Here is a 27,508-nt window from a genome sequence, read left to right as displayed (position 1 = left end):
TTGTAATATTATATCGAATAATTTCGTTTCCAAGCGCGTTGGGGTTTTATCGGGTTAAGTTTCAAAAACCGTTCTCAGTGCATTCGAAAAACCAAAACACTAAACACCCGACTCCAACCGGGAGTAATTCTATAAAATTAAGGTATTTTAAAAGGTGAACAGATTTGATAAACATTTATAAAAAAAATAAATTTTGAATAAAATTTTAAAAAAGGAAAGGTATTACAAAAAAAAGGGGGGGGGTGATTCTCCAGAATTTGTATCGAACCAAACCTAAAGGTTAGGGTTAGTTTAGGGTTAAAAAATAATTCCACAGTTTACGGACGGTGCTGCTGCTGAAATAACATTATGTAGAAAACAATTCTTAACACGGGGAGAAGGGCTTTGTTAACTATTCTGTACTTTCAAACCTAACAATTTGATAAACAAAAAATCCCCCAAAACCGAACAAAAATTAAAGTCCAGCTCCAGCTCAGATATTTTAGTACACAAAACGGTGTGTGTATGCTTCAGAAAACAGGTAGTTTGCGCTGGATCCTGAAGTAACAATATTTTTAGTGAAAATAATAGGTAAAAAAAAAAAAAAAAAAATTATGTAAAATCTTAAGTTAACCTAGCATATATCTCCGAATGAAAAACACGTTTTTAAAAAATAATACGAATTTCAAGTAAAAAGAAAACTAAATAAATTAACATTTAAATAATAATAATAATAATAATAAACAACTGTTTTTTTTTTGTAGAACAATTCATATCACATGTTTTTCTAAGTAGAAAGAAACGTCATATATATATATATATATATATATATATATATATATATATATATTATATATAAAGTGAAAATAAAATATTGTGAGTGTGTGTAAATAATTGTATTTAATAAAGATATGAATACTTTTTTAATGTAATATTTTAAAACTTACCCGAGGTCATTATTGTTGAGAAAGTCACAGTAATATATAAACACAGCAACGATGTTGAATTTCTGTTTTCTGAGATTTCAAGTTGAAATTTCTTTAGTTCCAAATTTAGATTTAAAAGAAGAAGAAAAAAAAGTCGTTCGATTTCTTTTCAATCGGTGGAATAATATTCAAGAGAAAATGGAATTTATATACGATGAAATCAAAATAGAAAACATCGAGGATTAAAAAAGAAAAAATGTAAATACGGACTTTAATCTTAAAAAAAAAAGAAAAAAATGATCGAGTTTTCTTTTCTTTTTTTTTAATTTAACAGTTTATTAATAACAACAAGTCAATTTGACTTATCTTTTTAATGTTTAATTATTATTATTATTATTATAATCCTTAAATAGTTCGCGTTTTTTAACGGGGGCTGTCCCGGTTACAATTGATTGTAAAAGAATAATAAAAACAAGCTCATTCGAACATGACCAATGAATGAGACGATGACCACCAGGTCATGATCACGACAGTTTTTTTTTTCTTTCTCTATTTTTTTTTTTTTTTTTTTTTTTTTTTTAACTTTGTTCAAGCTGTGTCTTCTTCCTTTGTGGAGGGAGAGAAGAAGACAACGAAAGAGGAGCCGACATCGAGATAATCGTCGTCGTCGGCAACGGCGACACGAGTAAGAACGGAGTCGCCGAAATACGCCATGTTTTCTTCCGCCTTCGTTTCTTGGCGACAAACAAGCGCCACTTCGTCTCCAGTTTTCCCTTCTTCGATTGAAAGAATGCAAAAATAGGAGACAATTCTGCACTCAACAGTAAGCTATTATCCACGGGAGGGCCTATTCTTGTCCGTGAAAGCCCTTTCCTTTTTACAATAGTATTACTGTTATTATTATTGTAATAATAATAAGCGTGTCGGTCGGTCACGTAGGCGCACGGACCCTTAAAACAGAATCTGCTTTTTGACCCGATTAAATCATGCAAAAAATATATTTTTGGTTTATAAAGAAATTCAAAACTTGTCCGCTTATCTATTGTTCTCATCTGATATGTATAACATGGCCGGAATCAAATAGATTTGATTATAAAAAAAAAAAAAAAGCATCAATTTTTTCCTTTTTTTTTTTTTTTTTTTTTTACGGATGTCGACGCGCGCAGCGTGGTAGAGAAAAGCCTGCGAGGAGCTGCTTGCTTGGTAATATTGTCATTTATTATTCTTCGTGTAGATGTAGCAATGTGGCGGATTTACAAGCACACACACAAAAAAAAGAAGCTGCTACTGGTTTCTCTTTTTTTATATATAGGAAAGATTACTTATTCGTAATCAAGTACATTTTAAAACGGACGGATAATCAGTAGAAAACGTTGGAGGCTTATGATAATGTATGCAATGCAATTCTCTGTAGAGAAAGGGACCAAACGTGTTGAGAAAGAAAGAATAAACTGCTGGAGAGAAAATCCGATATTAGCATCTGTTGTTGGTTGCGATGATACTTCGAACGGAGAAAAAGGGAAATGCCTAACGGAGATAGAGAGAGGGGGTGTTAATCGCACTCGCTGATAAGAGAGACGTATAGAGAGGGAGAGAGAATATTTGGGGAAATGGGTAGGGTGAGAGAGAGAGAGAGAATGGGTATTAAGGGAAAGAGTTCGAAATAGAAGATAAATAAAATAAGAGGTGGATGTGTGTGGGGGGCATCTCTTTTTATGATGATGTTGAGGAGAACAAAGAGTAACACAAAAGACAATCAGCAGAGAGCGATCCTGATCCAGTCCAATCCAGCTTGTCCCAAGAGGCCATCCTCCCAACATTATCTCCTTCTTCAGGAGCAGGCGATATTGCTGGTCCCTATTTACTTGCCACCCTACGAGCACAGAGTTGGACACAAGGTCGTTTTTTTTTTTTTGGTTTTTTTAATGCGAGAAAAAAAATCCAGCTCCCCACAAAAGGAGCTTCTAGATTGGGACAAAAATAAAAAATTGCCTCAGTCCAGAAGGATTATTATTTCACTGAAGAGGGACAGAAAAGATGAAGTATAGCATAAGAACTGGTTTGTCACCGGTCGCCTAAGGCGCCCCTACCGAAGAATTCCGACGGGTTCGATCCCGACTATTTTTATAGCCTTCCACAGTGTCCCACCCACTCTTTTTTTTGGGGGGGGGGGGAGGGGAGTGAGACTGGATTACCCATTATTAAACAATCTTGTTTTAATTTATGCTTGAAAAAAAAAAAAAAAGAAGCTAAGTGGCACTAGGCGTGCTAGAGACTGCTAAAATACCAAAGAGGCCCCAAATTTCTGGCCTAGCCTCGGAAAATTTAGGATTATTAAAGCGTCATGCCATGCTGGCATCAAAATCTGTTTTGTTCTCAGTCAGAGAAAGAATAAGCGGCTAAGCCAATTTTAATATTGTTCGTTCCATCCAGAATACCACTTTAGAGATCCCCCACATTAAAAACTGGACGTTAACTTTAATCTAGATGGGGAGGGAAGTAAATACGGACAAGTAAAATTAAATAATTAAAAAAAAAAAAAAAAAAAAAAAAAACTAAGATTTAAATAAATTAGAAACTTTTTTTTTTTACATACTTTATATTCGTTAAATAAATAAATAAATTTACAAAACTCGACCGACGCGAGCGCGGGGGCAGAATTTAAAAAATATAATAATAACGTTGGAGTGTGATGTAGGAAATCAGAAAATTACAGCGGAGTTCGAAATCTTTTCTAAAAAAAAGTCGAACATCTTTGTTTAAAGTCTAACAACGACAATAAATAAACTTGATTTTATTTCAATAATTTGGTTGGAGGATTAAATACGTAAACCTTATCTTTGCATCCGATTCTAACATTAAAATGTTCCGTTGACCTCCAATAAAGATTAGAATTTCTTGTGGAAGAGTTATGCCCCATTATTTCTGCCCGTCTTAATGTTGTCACTCCGAAAAGTTGTAAGGTTTGCAAGTATTTTTTTAATTTTTTTATTTTTTTTTTTTTTTAAATCAAACACGTGCACATTTTTACTTATTATTTTATTTGTTTATTTTTTTTGTACTCACTGTGAGTTCTCACACAGGTCATAATCAAACATTAGTCACTGACAGCAACCGGTGGTGTTCCCTGGAGTCTGAGTGACAGCAAGTCTATCCAGATTTTCGGTAGCTTTCCACTTCTTTCGATAACCTTTCCAAATCAAAAGGTGAAGTGTAGTATCAGAACAGATACTACACTTTCTTCCTAGCCAAAAGGCCAAGGAGAATATCTTTCCTAACTGAGACAATTCTTAATTTTGTTCCTATCAAGAGTGCCCCCTTTTGGGGAGCTGGATTTCGCCCACATTAAAAACCGACCTTGTGTCTAACTCTGCCTTCGTGGGGATACAAGTAAATAGGATGTTTTGCAAATGAATTTGCGTTATAGCAACGGTCATTTACCATTGACTTCTTTCTGGCAAGATCATTGGTCTTCACCAGAACAGGTGGCAACAAGCCTCCCCAAGATCCCACTCCACTTTCGCACTCATCCAGTGCGAGGTCTGGTGAGTGCTTTCTCTCCTAGGTCTTTCCATCCTCCTTGACTTTTCACGACTTTTTGGTGTGGTGCCATTCGATGCCGGCACTACAATTTATTTATTTTTATTTTGTTTTATTTATTTATTTATTTATTCAATATAATAATAATCATCATCAACAACAACATACTCATTATTTGTTTATTTATTATACAATCATTATTACTAGTGATATAAATTATTTTGCAGGAAAGTGAGGAAATTAGCCAAAAACAATTTTAGGGCTCTTTTTTTACAATAGCTAACAAAATAAAAAAAGGGGTGACAAAAATAAATATATAACAAATAAATGTTATCAAGGGCAAGATAAGTTACTCTTCTACCTACCTATATATTTTTTTCAGTTTTAACTTATAAATCGGTTTTCTTTTATTTGAAACAAAAGTAGTGTCAATCTGTTGAGTTAGAACGAAAAAAATGGCGATTTCATTTTGGCCCCTCAATGATCCATCAAAAATTGAAAAATCAAACAAGATACTAATAGAACATTACATTTTCGCACATTTAAAAAATATGGGCGGGGGGGGGTAATCTGGAAATAAAGTCTGTAATCGACAATTCCCGAAAAAATTAGAAAAAATGATAAGGAAATCATTTACAGGTAGGGGGCAAGTTCCTTCAGGTCTGCCGGTGGCATTGAAACAATGTGCTTCTACCAGTATTTTGTTTAATTTTCGATTTTTAAGCGATTATCGAAGGCCCAAAAGCTTTAATGAAACCGCCATTTTTCTTGTTCTAATTCAACAGAACACTACTTTGGTTTTAAAGTAAATAAATGCTTTGAAATAAGTTAAAACACAAAAATCTTGTTCAAGAAGATAAAACAGGAATTTATTTTGCTTTTTGGTAACATTTATTAATTGTATATTTATATTTTTTCACTCATATTTTTGTTGGCTATTATAAAAAAAAAAAAAAGCCCCAATTTTATTTTACTCATTCGTGACTTGTGTAAAAAAATAACTATTTAATAAAAGTAAGAATCATTTTAAGTTTTGTAAATATCGATTCTAAGCAAAATAGTCACCTTAGTTTACTAACCGACTACATGAAGATATTTATTTTGCTCGGAACCATTATTTGCAGAACTTAAAATGTTTGTAACTTTAATTAAATGTAATATTTTTAACGCAAATAGGTAACATACGTAAATTAGGTAACAAATTGTTTTTAAATAATTTCTCAACGGTATTTCCTTTAAAATATAAATCTAAATAATTTATGCCACTAAAAGTAACGATTACTTTTATTCCATCTGTAATGATGCCGTTTTCTTTTCAATTTATAAAAAAAAAATAGAACTTACAAGTTCAAAAGTATTGTTGCCACATCTGGGCTCATGTGTCTACCACTAGTCTTTCCCTCTTAGACAGATCCCTCTCCTCTCTCAAAATTTTGCAATCTAATAGGTCCTGCTGCACTAAGCTCCAACCCCTGTCCCATCGCCACATCATTGCATCCCTGTATCTGCTTTATAATTACTTTAATAAAATGTACTCTAACGAACTCGTAGCACTTGTGCCCCATTCGATGTAAATATTCTCAACTAATATGACAAACAGTAAAATCCCACCTCTTCATTGTGGAAAATTCCAGATGCCAGAGAACCTTCTACTCCAATAGTTTCTTCCCTCAAACTACTAAATTTTGGAATTCCATTCCTGTTTCCTGCTTCTTTGGCTGTACTAAAGTGTAAAAGTTTAAATATAAAGCAAACAGACATCTAGCTGCTCAACTCCCTACATAATTCCTTTTAGGCATGGTCCCTAATAGTAGCCCTTTGGTTCAAGTGGAAATACAAATAAAGGGTGAAAGATTATAGATAAGTCAATGCACCAACTGATACAAAAAAATTGCAACATTTTGTTTTTTTTTATGGTTTTATGTCAGGTTTGGTCTATTATACATCATACTAAAAATTGGGCAAGATTTGAGCTTGCAAACGTTTCAAATTTTGAAGTTGAACATTTTCAACTTACAAGTCATTTTCCATTATGCCTTAAAACACTAACTCGGTCAGTTTTCATGATAAACCAATAAATTTTGCATTTTCACCCATATTTTCGGGGTCAATCTTTCACATGAAATGATTGCCAGTCATGTTAAGTAAGCCCTTACACCATATCTAAAGTTACCATGCCGTTGCGGTGCAAATGCACCACTTGTATAGATCACAATTCTTGATTGATAGTCTATCAACCATGGGATTTGCTTCATCATATTCAGAGGTACAAAGATTTAAAATGATCGTGGAATGGTCACTTGCTCAATATGTGTTGGACGGTAACATGGACATTCTCGGTCAGTCCCTGTTATTTGCAGAAGACAACGTGCATTATAACATTATAATATTGAATGGAAAGGTGACCTTCCATGGGATGGAAATGATCGCAGCCATCATACCAGGGAAGCAAGTCAGTCATGGTATACCACGACAAAAAACGGGCGACTTAAAATTTGTCCAAATGACAAAAAGCAATATTATAGATTATTGCTTTTCAAAGCATGTCAACTGGTGTTTAGAATTTCTTGTCGGTCCCATACATACCTGATGTCTGTGATCGAAAAGTAGACATTTTTTGGAAAATGTCTTTTCACTTCCAATGGACAAGGCATGATGCACCTGTTGCATAAAAATATCCGGGAAAATCTTTGGTACAATTTCTCCCAATGGCAGGAGATAAAACCTGTATCTTGTCCATCCTAGATTACCTATGCAGTCTATTGTCAAAACACAACATGCCGACTATCACATAACCGCTATTTTGGGAGACATCTTTAATCGTGAATGCTGTTACAGATGATAGTCCAATTAGGGATGTGATACCGTTGCTTGGCACCTTCCATAACTTCATGAATGCCTTGGTACCATTTTTGTGGTTGGGGTACTTTGGCGTTGTATTGGCTAGCATACTAAGAGTACAAAAAAATGAACGTTTTTTTTAGTGAAAAAGGAGTCGTTATATAGTGGTGAAATTATGATAAATGTACTTTTAAAACCATCATTACATTAATTCCTATTTTAATCACATAAAATATATCTAGTGCCCTGCCCCATCCAAATTGATGGGGAAAAAATTATGCTTCGTTAGTTTTCTCACTGATATTCATATAAAACCATAAAATGGCGTCAGTAATTAAACTTTTCTGATGGAATGGATATAAGTACATCCGGGTATAAGAATATAATTATAATTATATAATGTAATAATTATAAGAATATAATTGACTGTTTAAGCTATGAATGATGTATAGTAAAGCTGCCTATGAAAAACATTGAAGTCTCACACTTCAGGATATACCATCTACGACAATGAATACTCGTTCAGCAAGAGAACTTACTACTCGAATACGGTAGCTAAGACCACACAGCTACTTCAAACGAATATATCCCATTCGTGAAACATACCATTTTCATATATAAAATTATCATTCAGGCATTTTTAACAAAAGTCAACAAAAAAAAAAAACAGGGAAAAATAAATATATAACAAATAATCGTTACCAAATGCAAGATAAGTTACTTATTTCATTTTTAACCACTTCACACCGTTAACATCTTTGATGTTTTAATATTCGGTGTTATTTTTTGTGGGTCCAGCCCCCCCCCCAACCCTATCTCACAATAACCAAAGGAAAAAAATTAAAAGAACAAAATTTTAAAAAATGAAACATCAATCATGAGTGTTTTTTTTTTCTTTAGGTCATCAGAATCGATGGGTATTTTCAATAAGTACAAAAAAAAAAAAAAAAAAACGGTTGAAAAACAAAAACAATATACAACAAATGGATGTTACCAAAGGCAAGATATATTATTCTCCTACTACCCGAATAAGATTAGTTGTGTTTTAAAATATTTTAAAAGAGTTTTTTTTTATTCAAAAGTAACCATATATCCACTCTGTTTAGTTAGAACAAAAAACATGGTTGCCATAAGCGTTTCACTCAAAAATCGAAATTAAAAAAAAAATACTAATAGAATATTATTTTTTGCTCAATTAATAACATTTATTGGATGTGTTTGTGCCAGTATTTATTTACTTCTCGATTGTTAAGCAATTATCAAGGGTCCTCATAGATACCTTATGATAGCCATGTTTTTGTTCTAACTGCACAGAGTGGACATGTGGTTACTTTAAAACCAAAAAAATGCATTTAAAATATGTTAAAACACAATCTAGGTAGGTAGAAGAGTAACCTATCTTGCTTTTGGTAACATTTGTAAAATATTTGTTTTGTTTTATTTTTTTTATTTTTATTTTTTTCAAATTTCGTTTTTGTTGGCTCTTGTTAAAAATACCCATCATTTCTGATAATATCAATAGAAAAACACTCATGATTAACTTTTCATTGAAAAATTTTCGTTTTTAATTTTCTTCCTTTCATCATTGTGAGGCAGAATTGGGTTAGGGGTTAGACTAAGACCTTCATAAGACACCGAATGTTAAAAACAAAGAAAACTGAGTAAAATGGTTAAAAATAAGAAAGACACAAAACACTTCAAACTGGAAGAAAAAAAAGTAAAGAAAAAAAAAATGAAAAAAAAATGCATAAATCTATATAGAAAGCAAAAAAATAAATAAATAAATAAATAAAAATAAATAAATAAAAATATGACAGGCAACAAGGGAAGACAATCACTGAATTTATTAAATTTATCTGAAAATAGATATAAATGACTTAAACCTTGAAGAAATTTGCCCAACTTTGGCACTTGTTCAGAACAAGAACGAAAACTGAAATATTGAAGTTTAAATAAAATCAATTGGTATTCTGAAATTAGTAAAATATCCAAAAATTATGAAAAATGATAAAGTAGAAAATTAATTATTAATGAAAGTAGTTTTCAAAGAAATTACAAGTTATACTTAAATAATAAACAGAATTCCTAACTACGAGTTACTTTTCTTGTTTAAGTTACATTTCAGAAATAATAATGATGGATTGATGGATCATTAATTGTGAAAATATGTCTTATGTAATACTGCAGTAATATGTCGCTAATTGCGACATGACAATTAATAAAATAACATTGCTTTTAGTTGAAATTTACAAAAATTAAGTAGATAACATTGGTTTTTACTGAAAATCCAGTTTTTTTTAATTTTTTTCTTATTCCAAAGATGTACCCAAACATTTTGGTAAATCAAACATGAATTACAAAATATTCCAATATTCCATTAAAATAATATTATGTTTCGGAATTTTTTATTTTTGGCATGAATAGATTATTTGTGTATATATATATATATATATATATATATATATATACTCTAGCAAGGCCACCTGGCGTTGCTTGGGACCGTATAAGTAAAATTTTGAACATACCTGTTATTCTTAGGATATAGAGGAATTTTTTATGTCTATGTATCATTTGCCATCTTGAGCAAAAGAATATTTTACCTATCCTAGGATGGGTATTATATGTATGAGATAATTGTACGTTCCCTAGAACAGGAAATTTGCAGCACATATATGGAAAAAAATTCCCTTGCCTAGGGCGGGTAATGTACAATACATATTTAAAATAATTTACATAATTTTCTGTTGTGCAAACTTTTCTGTATGTCACAGGCAAGAGTTTGTTTTTTCTTCAGAGTGCGATAGTGAAGGAGAACCTTATTTCTCATTTAAAAGTCATACTACCTGAATATATTACATGATTTTTGGTTTTAATAACTTTTATGCACGTCACAGGTGGGAATTTCTTTGTTTTTTCATATGAGTACTATACTGCACAAATACCTTATTTCTTGAGTAGGATAATGTACAAGTACGTCATTTCTAAGATATAGATGAAACTACTCGATAATTTTACATAATTTTCTGTTGTGCTAACTTTTCTGTGTGTCACAGGTGAGAGTTTGTTTTTACATCAGAGTGCTATAGTAAAGAAGCACCTTATTTCTTATATAAATGTCATACTACTCGAACATATTCCATGATTTTCGGTTTTGATTACTTTTATGTACGTCGCAAGTTTGTCATATGGGTACTATATTGTACAAGTACCTTACTTCTTGTGTAAGATACTGCACAAGTACCTTTTTCTAGTTTATAAATGAAAGAACTTAATACTTTTATGAAATTTTCTGTTGTGCTAAATTTTTTGTACATCAGGGATAAGAATCTATTTTTTTATCTGGGTGCTATAGTGAAGAAGCACATTATTTTTTAGATGTAAGTTATACTGCTCGAATATTTAACAGGATTTACAGTTTTAATAACTTATGTACGTCACAGGTAAGATATTCTTTGTTTTTTCATGTGAGTACTATACTGCACAAGTACCTTATTTCTTGGGTAGGATATTGTGCAAGTATCTTTGAAGTGTTTTTCATCTCTCCAAGAGTTGGAACCAAAATTTTGTTGATGTAGCAATCTGAATTGATTTTAATCCCCTGTTCCCCCGAAAATCAGGGAAGACTTCCAAGTTTGGGAGATGGACAGAAGACGATTTTTGACAGCAGTAAACTGTTCTCACAGAATCTATAATGTTTGCTAAAGAGTTTGCATCAATTCTGATTATTGAATTAGCTTCAGTTGTAAAGAAGTTTTTCATCTGAAAAAATGATCTTTTGTGCTGCCATGCCTGCCTTTTAAGAATAATCATTGCTCTTTGAGTCTCTTTTGCTTTTGGATGAGTGAGGAACTGCCGTTTTTTCATCATGTAGAGAGATAACCGAAAATCATTTTTAGGATAATTCTCATTGAACTGTAGTTCACATTCATGCCTTTAGCCATTTGTTTGATAGATCTCTTTGGGTTTCTCCTCACCTCTCAGATAGCCTTAACCAGTTTCTTTGTTCGAGCAGTGCAAGGTCTTCCACTCCTAGGACGAGCTTCAGATGTACCAAGTTCCTTAAATCTATTCACAACATGGTACACAGTGGATTTGACAACTTTTAAGACCATAACAATTTCAGAGTTGGTTTTTCCTCCGCGCAATAGAGTTGAATGATGGCTTCTCGCTGGATCATTTTAGACATGACGATTAGTGGTTTTTAAATATACCTGCATCAAACGAAAAGATAAAGAGTTTAACAACATGTTTGACATTAAAGACATTTTAAGTTACATTAAATATGTTTCATCATAAATTTGTAAGAAGTCCAAGAACTTTTTGCTCACCTTGTGTGTGTGTGTGTGTGTGTGTATATATATATATATATATATATATATATATATATGATGATTGCTGCATCTTTCCAGATGATCGCTGTCACATTGAGTTCTCCCAATCTCGTCATCCATGCCATCTCAGATGACTCTGCACTCCTGCTGCAGATTTGCATATCTTGAAGCAGATGTGATATACAAATTGAGCAATTTCCACTGAGTTGACTTCCTCTGAAGGTTGAAGGGTATCCCTATGAACACTCACATGTCTTGTCAAACCAGCAGTAGACTTGCAAACTTTGCTGCATATTAAACAGATCGTTTGGTTCAGACTAATAGGTGCAAAGTTGACCTGAACAGGAGTTTTGTGTGACTTAAGGTGATTGACGTAGCCAGCTTTTGACAAAAGCACTGGTTCACAAATGTTGCATTTCCAGCTCTGTGTGTCATCGTTAAGACCCTCAATTAAATCTTTGCGAAGCTCTCACTTCAGATTGCTGTGAGCCTGCTTTCTTCTTTCTAGAGCATCACAACTTTCACGTACAAGCTTTTGCCACTTCAGCCTTTGCAGAGTAAGTTCTTCCCACGTGTCAATGTCGATTTGTAAGACTTTCAAATTATTCTTTATAGAGTCCCTGAACCTCTTCCTAGGCTTGGGTTGAGGGCGCTTGCCATTTTCCAGCTCCCCATAAAAACTTGTTTTGGCAACCTACAATCTTTTATTCGAACCAAGTAAACCACCCAATGCATGTGAGATCTGATTACAAGGATCTCAAAATGCTCTGATTACAAGGATCTCAAAAGGACTTCAGTATTGGGTACTTGTGCTTGCCACTTGATGTTTAAGATACGTCTCAAGCATTTTTGGTGAAATCGTTCAAACCATTTAATGTGCCTTTGATGCAATGTCCACGTCTCCGATGAATACAACAGTGTGGTTAGCACACACGTCTTGTAAACACAGATCCTAGTCCTGTCTGTGATGCCACGATCAGACCACACTATTCTCCAACCTTTCAAAAGCTACAGATGCCTTCTGAATTCGTTTGCGGATTTCAGTGTCGAGAGGATTACACACTTTTTGAAGACACTTTTTTAAAGTAAAATTTAATTGAGAAATTTTTGAAAACTTTGAAGTGTCGAATATAATGATAAAATAATTTTTGTTTATTGTTTTTTTTTTTTTTTTTTTGTAAGTCCTATATTTTGCTACAAAAAAAAGGCAATAAACAAAAATGATTTTATCATTATATTCGACACTTCAAAGTTTTCAAAAATTTCTCAATTAAATTATATATATATATATATATATATATATATATATATATATATATATATATATATATACTAGCAGTTCCACCCGGGAGGAGTTTGGTAGGCAAAATTTGTTAAACAAAAATACATACGTATACATAAATATATATGGAAACAATTTTGTGTTAGCTATAAACTTCTTACGCAAATATTATGCAAGTATAAATCATGTAGAATATCTGCATGAATATAATTACACGTAATAGTTAACTAAAGATGATTATCCCATTAGAAAACCGAAGAAAATAATAGGGAATTAATTAAAATGAATGTTTAAATGAATATGCAAATTAGCTAGATCTTTTGCTAGTGAATGCAATTCCACAACCCATATATAAGAAAATTGTATTTTCTTTTTAAATAAATAGAAAAGAGGGGTTTTAATATGAATATCAATACACACAAAAGAAAAACGAATTTATAGGAGTATATATATATATATATGTGTGTGTGTATATATATATAGTCATAGCCAAATTAAATACTGAAATGCTTATATCTTTGGTTCTATGGGACGAAACTACATAAAAATTTGTAGGCTTTTTTAAGATTATAATACTGTTCTAGGGTTAAAATTTTATGACAACTGGTAAAAAAGAACCTATATCTTCAAACCAATAAAATATGCCTAAATCTGACTACATTTATATATATATAGTCTTGAAGATAAACTTCAGTTTTGCTTCTTCGGTTGTCTCCCCTGTGGCCTTTCCACTCATATATATACACTGGGGGGGGGGGGGGTACCCGGCGTTTCCCAGGTGTTTGGAGGTGTGTGTGGTTTTGGGTAAATCAAAACTCCGGGGGGGGGGGTAATAAAAAAAAAGTTTTGGTAGGTAAGTATGAGGATTGAACCCGAACCCTTGAGGCAAAGTTGGAAATTAAAATGTGAAAAAAAAAAAAAAAACGCACGACGTTAACCAGTGGGCCACCGTGAAATACTAACAGAAACATGTTTGAATTTATTTAGGTATTTAGAATTGGCAGGTGCACGTTTTAATGACTTAATGAGGTCAACTTTGACTGCGAGGTAGTATTTCATTTACTGCAGGAACACTTTTTTTATTTTTATTTTCCCAAGATGTTGGTGGGTGAGTGTGGGGAGGGGTGGAAACAAGCTCCCCATAGAAAGGGGATTATCCAAATTGAATAGCAATTGTCTGATATAAGGAAAATATTTCCACATTGATCAAAAAAGGAGTTAAAAATAAAAAATATGCAAAATACTGTTAAAAACCTACCGAATATATGTCAACCTATGTTACGGTAACATATATTGAGCCAGTTTCTAATAGTATTTTGTCTAGTTTTTATTTATAATTCCTTTTCCCAAACTTACCGTCTCAAAGAGAAAGGCGGGCGCCATTTAAAATTTTTCAATACATCGGTAAACACTATGTTTTTCGAGCTGAATAAACATATTACATTAAATAAAAACACGAGAAAATTATCCAGTTAGGTAGAAAAGTAACTTATCTTGCCTTTGATAACATTTATTTGTTATATATTTGTTTTTTGACAACTTTTTCGAATCTGTGTACAGTAATAAAAACCCCTTTTATTTATAAAAAAAGTAAAACTACTTGATCAATTTAGATGGGTTTTTAAGTACGGTATTTTCTTTCCCAGACGTGTACGTAAATCAGATTTTTCTTCATTCTTGGTTTCTCTTTTTCAATCTAGATAGAATTCTTGATAAGCAGCACCACAAACTTTCTCCTTGTTTTATTTTTGAAATTGATAGAATGTTAAAAGAAGACACTCTCAAGTGTTTACTCAAGTGTGAACGAGTTGGTCTTTTGGGTCTTTGTGGCGCGGACAAAACAGCAGAAATGGCAATTTGTGACACGTGCCCTTTGACCTGGCTTTGGAAAGGTCATAACAAAAACCATCTCGTGTCACAGAAGAGGGAGGATAGGTAAATACACACTCTATTAATTTCACTATACTGACTTTGGCGGGAATATTATGTTGTTCCTGCTGCTGCTACTGATGAAGAAGAAGAATATTAAAATGTTGAAATAGTCTGAAATTTAAAAATAAGAAAAAAAAAAAAGAAAAATCTGTACTGTATGATATTCGTTAGGCACAACCGAAAAAAAAATCGAAAAATAAACAAGCAATTGTTTTTAAAACGAATTAAAATCTATTACACCCATTATTCTTGAGCAACTTTTTTTCCAGAAAGATAAAACCCTGAATTTTATCATGCGAAAAGCAGAATAAACTTTTTCTACTATTTTTAATAGAATTTTAAATGAAAAAGATAAATAAACAAACAAACACTATTCAATCACCGCCATTATTTGTATCATAGAAAAATAATTAAATATTTAAAAACAAAAAAAACAAACTTTTTGAATCAATTTCTTTTTTTTTTTTTGATCTAAATAAGATTTATGATAATTTGCTATATGAATATGCAAAAATATTATTAAAAAATATATATAAGTACCTGCATTTCAAATAATTTCATCTTTTAGCTCAATATGTAGAAATCCCGTGTTGAAATAAAAAACTCCAGAATTTAACGTTCTATTTTTAAGAAACTACGGAAGGCTTTACAAGACAAAATAAATTCATTCTTGGTATCGATTCTTGAAAGCATTTCCTATTTAATGATATATTAGCAATATTGGGTTCACTAAAAGAAAATTATTAATTTATTTTTCAAAGATTTAAAAGTAGTGTTTTTCGTAAAAATAATGAAAATATATCTTATTTTTTTGTGCTAATTTGAATGATAATTATTATTAACATATTCAATGAATTTCACACTTCAAAACACAAAAGGTGAAAAATAAAACACATTTTAAATTTTGGATTTTCAACCTTAAAATCTGATACATGCGCAGTTGTTGTTTTTTTATTTGTTTTATTTACAATCCTTACCCGGGGAGGGTATACAATACAATATATTTTGTTCAGTTTCGGCTGATAATTTTAAGCGTATTTGTACCCACAAATAAATAAGGATGGTTGTAAGCAAAAAATATATATATCGATTATGAAAAAAATATACACCATTATAAAGTCCGTTCTTCACTTAATAATCGGTGAAAATTTTGTATTGATTGGATGATTGTTTGATTTTTTTTTTTTTTTTTTGGCAGATTTTTAAAGGGATTCCGTAAAAAAAAAAATACTTACTCTCTCCTTCCGTTTTGGCTATGCCTATGAATCAACGAACATCTTTTAATAATTGATTATCTTCCGTGTTCTTCTAGTTCTCTAGAAGACTTCACGTGCGCAAAATAAAACAAACATACATAAATAAAGGGAGAATTCTTTGTATCCTTTAATGGCAGGTGAAGTGCAAGCAATTACCTAGACATGATGTATCGATGAAAGCACTGGTTCTCATCACCACTGGGTTGGCATTAGGAAGAGCATGTGGCCTATAAAAATCATGCCCCAACTTGGGAAATGACTTTGAAAGAAAGTCTGTCAGAATTGGTACCGTCGCACGAATCTTAGTAACTAAAAGAAAACACTTGCTGGATTTTTCGGTCTACGATTCTTATCCCTGATATTATTCTCACAACGTTTCCACTGATGTAACCCCCAACTTTTTTTTAAATGTGTCTTTATTGTTGTTGAGTATCATCGTGACCATCGTCATAGATGGCCTGTCAGCTGAAAAATGACGCCATCGCCATAGGTCCTAGCAATCAAGATAAGTGGAACACACTGTCGATAATGAGCAGACATTTTTTACAGAAAGCGTTAGAAAACTTCAAAATTGGATTAAAAAAGATAAACATGATACTTTGTACTGAAACTCATCCAATATTAATAATAAAAATATTAATAATAAAAAGCGAATTGAAAGGGAGAAAAGTTGTTACAAAATTTAAAAAGAAAAGAAATACGATTTGATTTGTATGTAATTGAAGTTTATTCAATGGAAATAAATAAAAATGAACAATAAATATTTTTTTATATAAAAAAAAAACAATATTTTAAAAATCAAAACTGAAAGACAAACGAACAAATTAGTTTCACTGAAAAACGAACAAATTAGTTTCACTGAAAAACGAACAAATTAGTTTCACTGAAAAACGAACAAATTAGTTTCACTGAAAAACGAACAAATTAGTTTCACTGAAAAACGAACAAATTAGTTTCACTGAAAAACGAACAAATTAGCTTCACTGAAAAACGAACAAATTAGTTTCACTGAAAAACGAACAAATTAGCTTCACTGAAAAACGAACAAATTAGTTTCACTGAAAAACGAACAAATTAGTTTCACTGAAAAACGAACAAATTAGTTTCACTGAAAAACGAACAAATTAGTTTCACTGAAAAACGAACAAATTAGCTTCACTGAAAAACGAACAAATTAGCTTCACTGAAAAACGAACAAATTAGCTTCACTGAAAAACGAACAAATTAGCTTCACTGAAAAACGAACAAATTAGTTTCATTGAAAAACGAACAAATTAGTTTCATTGAAAAACGAACAAATTAGTTTCATTGAAAAACGAACAATAAATTAGTTTCACTGAAAAACGAACAATAAATTTGTTTCACTGAAAAACGAACAATAAATTTGTTTCACTGAATAACGAACAATAAATTTGTTTAACTGAATAACGAACAATAAATTTGTTTAACTGAATAACGAACAATTAGTTTAACTGAATAACGAACAATTAGTTTAACTGAATAACAAACAATAAGTTAAAAATTAAATTCAAACAAATGTTAGTATAAACAAAGTTATTAAGGCAGAAATATTTCAAACATTGAATACTAAAACTTTTCAAAAATCTGTTGTAGAATTTAATTAAAAGTTTCATTTTTTCTTTTTCTGATATTTGTTTTTACTAATATTGTCATTCTCTTTGCAACAAAAATTGTTTATAAGGGAATTCGATGAACTTCATATCAGCATTTTTTTCAATTTGCTGAATAGTGTGACCCGCATCACAAGAGTCAACATGAAATAATCGATTTTGATTAACCAAAATATTTAAAGTTATGTTCATGGCTAATTTTCTCTGATGAATCGAATGTAAAAAAGAATCACATTTTGTAAGTTTGTTTATAACTATATAATTATACAAGACAAAATTATTAGTTATATCATTTCGGTATAGCAGAGAACCTCTGTTAATACCCTGAAAGTAGCTGTTTAATTCAGCTATTTCTTCAACAACCTCTCTCCCAGATATTAAATTTTTGCAGCTATTGCATTTCAGTTTTCTGAAAACTGCATGACAGCAATAACCTGCTAAGTATAATATAACAGGAAGTACTTCCTTGCATTGATTAACATCATCTTCTGTTACATCTATGTAAAATTTATAAACATGTAACTCTTGCTCCCTTGTCATTTCATCCCTTTTAAAATTTTCAATTCAATAGTTCAATTATTAATTGGTAAGCTCAATTTTAAAACTGACAACATTCCGAGTTTTTTTTTCACATTCATACACCTGACGTATCGCTATATTATACTGATCTCCACTAAGTTGTCGATACTGGCCACACCTTGCCTCAAGGTTATCTGTCTGAAACTTTCCTGGTAATATATACACCATGTTCAGTACATTTATACAATATTTAGTCAATTCTAAAATTGCGTAAGTAGTATGGTGCAAAGCAGTATATGTTTCCTTTGTTAACTTACCAGTTCTTCTAGGAATGCTATTCCAAGTTTCTAACCAGTCACAGAACACATTTAGGAAACTATAATTATCACTATTTAATGTAAGTGGATTAGCATATTTATTACGAAGTCGACAACCTTTATATGGTGTTTTCACATTCAGTATTGTCCACCAAATATAAAATATTTGAATGTATTCTACGATTTCTGCATAATTTGGCAAGCATTCCTGTTTTCCTAAGGTTAGCAAACCTTAAATAGTATTTTAGCCTTTCAAAAGTAGTCGGAGAAAGAGCTTTTGAAGTCAACTTATAGCAATATTTTACAAGTGATTGAGATTCTAGAGCATAAAGTTTATGTAAACTAGAAAATGGAACACTTTGGATGGTATCTGATTCATGATTTCCATTATAACACAACTTTGGGAACATCATGGATTTACTTTCATATTTTTGGCCAAGCCAATTGTTTCTAATGCATTTTAATATATGCACTGAGTCGAATAAGAAGAAAAGAGGGCTAGACGTTCTAATTGGATGGGGATATACAATTGAAAGCTTTGATGGGCTACAAAAGAAAGGGTTTTTTTATTTATTGCATTATTATCTGTTATAACAGATAATACCTTAAACCCTATATCTTCTAAGCCAATTATTACACGTTTAATTATGTCAAATAAGTTCTCAGCTAGAAGACATTTAGTTGGCATAACATGCACAACATCCTTATATTGTGAGAATACACTGCTAAGCATAAAAGCAAATGCACTTGTGGCAGGTTCATTGCTGTTGTTGGCTAAGCCAACAATATTACCACCTTTATAATCAAGATAAGGTTTGAGATGTATTTCATCAACAAGTAAAGATACTGTGATGTCATTCTGCATTAGTAACTTGAACTTACTTTTAATATACATGAGAAAAGTGTTATCGTGTTGTTCAATGACAGGATTCATAGAAGTTGATAAGGTTAATCTTCGAATAGTTGAATAGCATGGTAAAATTACATTTTTAGTGTCTCTTAACAGTCTGTACCCTCTAGGGGAGCAGTTATATAATAAGGAAGAAAATACCATCATTTCACTCGAATAATTAACCTAATTCATTGTCATTATGTTAATTTGTTCATATATGAACTTAATGGCATTAAAATATTTAAATGATTCATCTTGCACTGATAGCAAAAATGATAAGATTAATTTTAATGAAGAACTCATATTAGAAGTTTTCATTTCCTGTTCTTCGATGTCCATTTATTTCATGTTTTCCATCAAAATCTGCAGAGTATCTTCCTCTGTTACATGTTTAGGAATTCTAGACTCCCCTATAGCACTCATTTCCACATCAGTACAGAATACTCTAACGGCCAAGTCCGGTTCAATCACCATAGACATTTTTATTTTTGGGCATGAGCATCTCTTTATATGGCATATAATGATGGTATTGTCTTGCCTAATAGAAGTCCAATAATTTTTATCTATAAACGTTAATTTTTTTCTAAATCATCTATATTATGGAAAGTTTTACGTTTCCGTAACTAACTCGTCAACAACACGTTCACATAATGCATTATAATGCTTAAGAGCAGAATTTTCTAAACGCATTTTCTTTGCGTTAGGGGACTCTCTAAAAGTGGTTGATGACGATAAATAGGAGGGGCAGTTTGGTAATATTCGAGGAATAGCACCATCCTCAAGATAGGGATTTTTTAATTTAACACTAATTGTCTTTCCAGTCCTTTCATCAAATGCTAATGCCTCTCGCTGTATGTCTTCAGGTCGAAAATGAAGTTCACATACCTAAAGAAATAATTTAAAAGAAAATCGTACCATGTTTGACTTAATACAAAAAAAAAAAAAAAAAAAAAAAAATCACATGACAAAAAACAATAAGATAAAAAAAATAAAGTAAATGTGCAGAATTAGTCCACCCTCGAAAAATCCTTTTAAATTACTACTTTTATAGATTTTCGGGGGTGCTGAAAACGAAAATAACGTTTAAAATTACGGCAAACTAGTAGTTTCCAAGATATAAAGAGATGTTAGTTAAAAAAGGGGGGAGGGGTAATTTAACCTAAAACGATCACCCACTTTATGGCCAATTTTTTTTTTTTTTTTTACATAGGCAACGAGCAATTTTTTTTTAAATTACATTTTCGCCTCAAACAAGGCAAAGTGCCTCTTTGATGTAGGAATGAACACAACTAAACGTAAAATGAGCACCTACAGTTGACCCCCTCTCCCCGACAAAAATTCTGTTGACACTTTTTGAAAGGGGGTGCTCATTTTACGTAAACTGTGTTCATTGTACGTTGACTTCCAACCCCCAAGATAAAGGTGGCCATACTCATTTTTCTTTGCTTTTTATTTGTTAAAAAGAAAGAGCCCTAAAAAAAAAAAAAAAAAAAAAAAAAAACGATGGTCATAAAGTGGGTGCTCATTTTGCGTTAAATTTTTATAGAAAAGTGATCCCATTTTTTAGAACTAACATTTCTCCATATCTTGGAAACTACTCATCTGCCGTAATTTTAAACATTATTTTCGTTTACAGCACCACTAGCAGTATCAGAATTTTGGGGGAATTTTTGACAACCCTAACACAAAACTGTGAATAACATATACAAAACTCGTAATTTCTCCGTTTAAAGGGGGTAGTTTATTTTCTTTATGGAATATACTTCCAAAATAAACTATTAAAATTGTTTAAAAAGTCATAGAAATATTATTTTTTTTATTGCCTGCATTTTGTAAACACTTTTTTTTAAATAAAAAATAATATTTCTATTATTTTTTTTAAACAATTTTAATAGTTTATTTTGGAAGTATATTCTCCAAAATTCTGACACCTACAGGGCAACGACATTTACCACAAATAATTATTAATAAGCTTTTGGGATAACAAAAACGGTCATAAACTTTAAAAAAAAGTTTAATCTCTTTCACGCTGATATAAATATCGCACAGTAAATAGTTGAACTAAAAAGATATAGTTTTTTTATTTAGAATTAGTTAAACAAGGAATTCCGTTTTTACGATATCGCTTTTATTAAATTGTTACATAATACATAAAGTACATAATATTTTCACCATACTCCCCATTTTAAATAAGTTTCTAAATAATAATTTATTTCAGCACATAACTTAAATTACATGTAAAATTCATTTTTTATATATATACTTTCATTTTTATTTTAAAACACGTTCTAAAAAAATAAATAAATAAAAATAAAAAAAGGCGCATTTTTTTTTTTTTTTTTTTTTTTTTAAATATCTCAAACATTTTAACACTTACTCTGCTATATTTAGATGGAGGAAAATCCTTTCTTTTTATTGCAATTAATCCACTGGTAAATTATTTCCTTTTTGGGGGGAAATGCAAACACGGTAACTTTTGGTCCATTTTCGTAGTTACCTCGACATTTTGGAACTATACATCTCGACGGCATGTTTAAATTTATTTAACCCTCCAAAGCTTAAAGCTTAAACCAACTTCCGGTTTCGTCATGAGACACGTGACCAAATTTCAACAGAACGATGTTCATGACGTCACCAGACTAAATTATAGTCATCGCTAGGCCATCATATTACGGTAGCCACGGTGTCATCCAATGATTCATTTCGAGTAAATCGGATGATTATTGTTGACATTCGTTTTCTCGGTATCTTTCTAATTAGAATTCTTTCTAGAGATATATCAGGTACATTTCACGTTATGTAGTTTAATAATAGCCTGGCTAGTGTTAAAAATGAATTTGAGAGAAAGAGGAAAAATAAAGACCTAACCCAGAGAGAGGTAAATTTTGATGTCAATTCCTTAAAACCGTCCAACACATACCAGCAGATAAAATGGACATTAAACCGATGATGGTGATGGTGGTGTTTTTTTTAATTTAATTTTTTTAAATATTTTATATATTTTTTTTTTTATTCAATTCCCCCCCCCCCAAACAAGGCACAGTGCCACTTTGAAATAGGGGGCTACTATTGAGGACATAAATAAGGGATATTATGATGAGAGATGAGTAGCAAGATGTCTGTTCACATTACACTTAAACTTCTGCATGTCAGTACAGTTGGGGAAGCAGAATCCCGGAAGGGAGTTCCAAAGTCTAGCAGTTCTGGGAAGAAGCTATTAGAGTAGAAGGCTTTCTTACATCTAGGGATTTCTACTGTGTAGGGGTGGGATTAAGCTGCTTGTTGGGTTTGTCTGGGGTATTTACGGCGAGGGGGTACAAGTGCTTGTAGTTCGTCAGAGCATTCACCATTAAAATGCTTGTGGAACAGGCAGAGGGATGCAACATTTCGTCAATAGGACAGAGGGTGAAGCTTAGATGACAGTTCAGGACCTATCAGGATGGCAACTCTCTTTTGAACCCTGTCCAGGAGTGCTGAGCATTATTCATTCATTTTGTATGAATCAGATGATTATTGTTGGCATTTGTTCCACCGATATCTTTCTAGGTAGAATTCTAGAAGGACATTGAGTATTTACGGGAATGATCACCACGTAAAGGTTGCGAACATCCTTACATGAAAGTGTACCAGTGGAACAAACTGAATTCGAACCTGCTTGTCGGTCCGTGCCATTAACCACTTAGTCACCATCATCTATCTACTACTGAAGCTCTGTTCCTCATCGGGGTAATGTCGTGAAACAAGTATTATTGCTGATAATAGCTTTTGATGGAAGCAGAAGGTCTACCGTTTATAGTGGGCCGATGCGAAAAGTGAGTTTGGGTAAAATGTGTTATATATTCATTCAGTTGCTGCGAGTGTTTTAATGTTATTTTCAACATAGAATTAATGTTTCTCTTACTTAAAAGTGACATTTTTTTATTCATGTTTTTTTTTACTTTTCATAAGAACTCGCGATGGGTTGATTCCAAAACTTTTTCTGATTTTGATTGATTCTGTTTTAAATTCCTGATTCCGGTACAGTTACCAATTTCGATTCTGATTTCTTTTTTTTAAATCATTAAATATTTGGCTATAGATTTGTGTTTATTTATATTACCATAAAACTGTAAAAATAAGGTATATATTTTCGCAAAGGTACAAATACACTTATGTGGGTGATCCATAGATTTTAATTTTGCTTAAAATCAATACATATTTACAATTTTTATCTTTAGTACCAGCAACTGGGAACTAAATATTAAACAAAGTTAAACCAAATAATAAACAGTTGAAAGAATCGTTTTTGGCATCGGAAAACAGGCACATTTTTTTTCGATTCCGATACCACGAAAAAATCTAATTTTCTTTATTCCTGATTCCGATTAATCATTTCAACACTAATATTAACATTAACATGATGAAAGTGTTACATCTGTTCTGATAATATACTTAATCTTTTCTCTCTTTGGTCAGTGGATGATAAATCTATTTACTAGTGTTGGATTGATTAATCGGAATCGGGAATCGAAAAAATCGGAAATTTTGGCGGTATTGAAATCGGAAAAATTTGTACCTATTTTCCGATGCCAACAATGATTCTTTTAATCGTCTTTTTTATTAGATTTTCTTTAAAGAAAACTATTCTACCACTGATAGTAATATTAAACTAATGAATATCTATTGCTTTTAACGTATTAGTAAAACTAAAACCGATAGATCATTCCTCACCAGTGTATCCTTATGTTTAAGAAAATATCTGCATGTTTAACATGTGTTTTTTACGGTAATCGTGAAAAATAACAACTTTATAGTTAAATATGTAGAGATTTAGAAAGAATCGGAATCGGTAATTGTATCGGAATCGGGAATTTATTACGGAGTCGGGAATTTATTACGGAATCGGTAAAAATTACTGCAGTAATCTTTATTTCCGTACCAATCCAATATGTTTCTTTTGTAGAGAGATGAATTTTTCCCACATTCAAACGCGGATACCTATTCCTAAAAAGCAGCATACATTTATTACAAGCAAACAAATAAAATAACCTTTACTTCGACAATCTCACAAACAACATCCTTAGTTAAATATAACTTAATTTAACATTTAATGACAGGCATAATCATATTGATGCACCGGTTCCCGTTAGATCACCAAAGTTAAGCAACGTTGACCCTAGCCAGTATTAAATCAGTGACCATTTAGTACTGGCTAGGTGCTGTGTCTGCTCTCCACTTATTTCGGTATTGTTCCAATCTTCCTGTAATTCTTTTTGCCACTGGATTCAAGCAGTGTTGATTTAGGAGACGTGGGGCTCGGATTACACAATCCTTGCTTCACAGCAACACTTACATGGATTATTCATTGTCTCTAAAAACTTAACAGAGGCCATGAGTCATGTCTAAGCTCATATTTTCTCCGAAAGTAACAATTAATTCTCCTTCTTCTTGTGAATAAAACACAAATATTTACTTGTTGCTGATGTTTAAGGTGACATTGATTGGAACATAATAATAGAAAGGGGAGGGGGAGAGTTACGTCAGTAAAAATGACTTTGGATCTAATTACCAAAATTATTCAAAGAATGAAATAAGTCTTTTAAACATTTCTTTCTTATAACTGCCCGCCTGTGGAACTCTGTTCCACTGACCTGCTTCCCAGCTGACTGCAACATGATTGTCTTCAAGTTAAGTTCAATGTGAACAAGTTCTTGCTACCTGATTCCCTAAAATAGTTCAATTGCCCAATTTCCTCAAAAATCTCACTAAGCTGTTGTTGCACCGACCACCTTATACTAATTAAGCGTCATCCTTGAGTAGCCTTTAGGCCTTGATAAGTAGTGACTCCTCTGTAAAAAACAGTTACAACTAATTAAGGCTAAAAACACTCGAGGATACAGATCAATGTGACGTTCTTATAGTCGAATGATGATCCATACACCACCAACTCAAAAGAACAGCTGAACCAGAAAACAGCAATTCTTCACCCTTTTTCATAAACATTGCTTATTGAATGTGAAAACTGAAGGGCAAAGAGAGGAGAAGAGAGAGGTACGAGGTTGTTGAAAGTAAACTCCAAAATCAACTTGACACTTTTTGTGAAGTGGTTCCAAAACATTTTTTAGCGTATGACTCCCTTCCATGGAATCTTCAGTTTTTTTCTTTGCCCTTTCCCACAAAAATTTTAGCAACAAAAAAACAAAAAACAAAAAAAAAAAACAAAAGCACTTAATATATGGGTTTTAGGGACATAATATAGGCCTATCTTCTCATTTGAAAATTCAGCTTCTTCTAATTTGCATTAAAGTTAATCCATCTAGATGAGACAAAATGAAACAAGATTTCCCTATTTATAGTTTCTTCTTAAGACATCTTTAGCTTAAGTCTTAAATTTTTAGACATTTTCAAGAATCCAATAATATAATGGCATTAAATTAGTATAAGGATTTTAGATATAAGGTTTAGTATTATTATATATTGATTTTAATTTTTGTGAAGGGACATAAAAGTAGTGAATCACCTGTTGAGGGAATTAATTTTACCTCTCTTAGGACGGGTATATATATATATATATATATATATATATATATATATATATATATATATATATATATATGGTGTGTAAGATATCTGAGGACACTTATATTTTTGTAATTTGAATTAAAACATGCTGCAATAGTATCTATAAAAGTGAAACACGATAAGTCAGTAATTGCAAGATTTCTAAAGTCGCCAGTGATGGTTTTCGGTGTTGTTTGCAGTGAAGAGCACATATACCTACTCATTTTTTCCCACAGTGTCTTAGAATCAATGTTGATGCTTATGTCGAAACTCTTCAAACCATTATTAAGCCTCGGATAGATACCATAGCAATGGAAGCTTCTATGTCTTCCAACAAGATTTGGTAGATTTGGTACCATCTCATAAAGCTCTCAAAACCCAGGATTGGTTGGCCGAAAATTTTCATGATCATCTCACAAGTTATGACCGCCTAACTCACCAGACCTTCATCCTTTGGATTATCACGTGTAAGGCGTCGTTGAAAAGGAAGTTAATAAGCATCCCCATAACACCAAAATCCTCTTTGATGGAAGCAATAGCAATAGAGGACATAAAGAACAGCTTGTCAAAGCTTGCAAGTTGCTTTCACACTGGAATTGAATTAGTGATAGAAGCCGAAGGAGGATATATACATAATAAAACCTAGATTAATTATATTTATCTGTTTTGTTACAAGAAATTTTAAAGTTCAACGATATAGCAGTTTCAGTTTCTGTTTTTTTGGTTTTTTTTCTAAAAGTATTTAAGGTGATCTTATGCATCCTGCATGTAGTATTTAATAATTATTATAGTAAAAATTTTTAATAATTATTTAATAATTATTATCATAAATAATTATATATATATATATATATATATATATATATATATATATATACACACGCACACACACACGCACACACACACACACACACACACACACACACACACACACACACAAAGGAGCAGCTGTTTCTGACAGTGCTTGATTCATCGGTGCTGGAATGTTAAAACCATCATTTTATTTCCTATTTAGATACTCCCTCTTCTCCAACGGATGCCCGAGGGCCACCCTCTCCTCTTCGTTCATCTGCATGCCACTCGATATTAGTAGGGTGGACACCATTGCAATCAAAGTGCTGACAAGCATGTCAGCTGTCTCATACCATTGGCTGTTTGCTAACTAGCATCCTACCGCCTGGACTCTTTCTATTTGTATATCTTTCTGTCTGTCTCCACCCCCCCCCCCCCTCTCTCTCTCTCTCTCTCTCTCTCTCTCTCTCTCTCTCTCTCCCTCCCTCTATCTCTCTCCCTGTTTCTATTTATCTAATATACATTATTGATCAACATTAAACGTAGACAGAATAAGATATTCCATGCATCCGCAATTCTCCACCCATGTCTTTTGCTCAGCATCAGCTAATCTGTCGCTGCTGTCAGCATATTCGGGGTTAAAGAGACCATTTGATTTCAAATGCTTACATCATGTTTTCTCTGTGAATACGGAAAACCACAGGATAGATAAGCTGAGTTGAAGATGGAT

The 27,508-nt window shown here is 32.1% G+C and overlaps 1 protein-coding gene across 2 annotated transcripts in view; it reads right to left on the bottom strand.

Moving 5' to 3' along the window:
- LOC145279751 (heparan sulfate glucosamine 3-O-sulfotransferase 1-like) overlaps window positions 1-22,022 on the bottom strand; it is a 135,588-nt gene extending 113,566 nt beyond the window's left edge. The window contains exon 1 of one of the 2 annotated variants that reach the window (XM_080131055.1): window positions 21,824-22,022. The gene's annotated coding sequence lies outside the window, so the exon portion shown is untranslated. Of the gene's footprint in view, window positions 1-926; window positions 3,374-21,823 lie in introns of those variants that run through there. The other variant, XM_080131054.1, reaches the window with a different exon arrangement.
- Window positions 22,023-27,508: the final 5,486 nt, after the last annotated feature.

This window comes from Euprymna scolopes, chromosome 7 (genome assembly GCF_053919585.1).
Source record: "Euprymna scolopes isolate OS-2025 chromosome 7, ASM5391958v1, whole genome shotgun sequence".
NCBI classification, from domain to species: domain Eukaryota; kingdom Metazoa; phylum Mollusca; class Cephalopoda; order Sepiida; family Sepiolidae; genus Euprymna; species Euprymna scolopes.
This window is presented reverse-complemented; position numbering and strand designations above follow the sequence as displayed.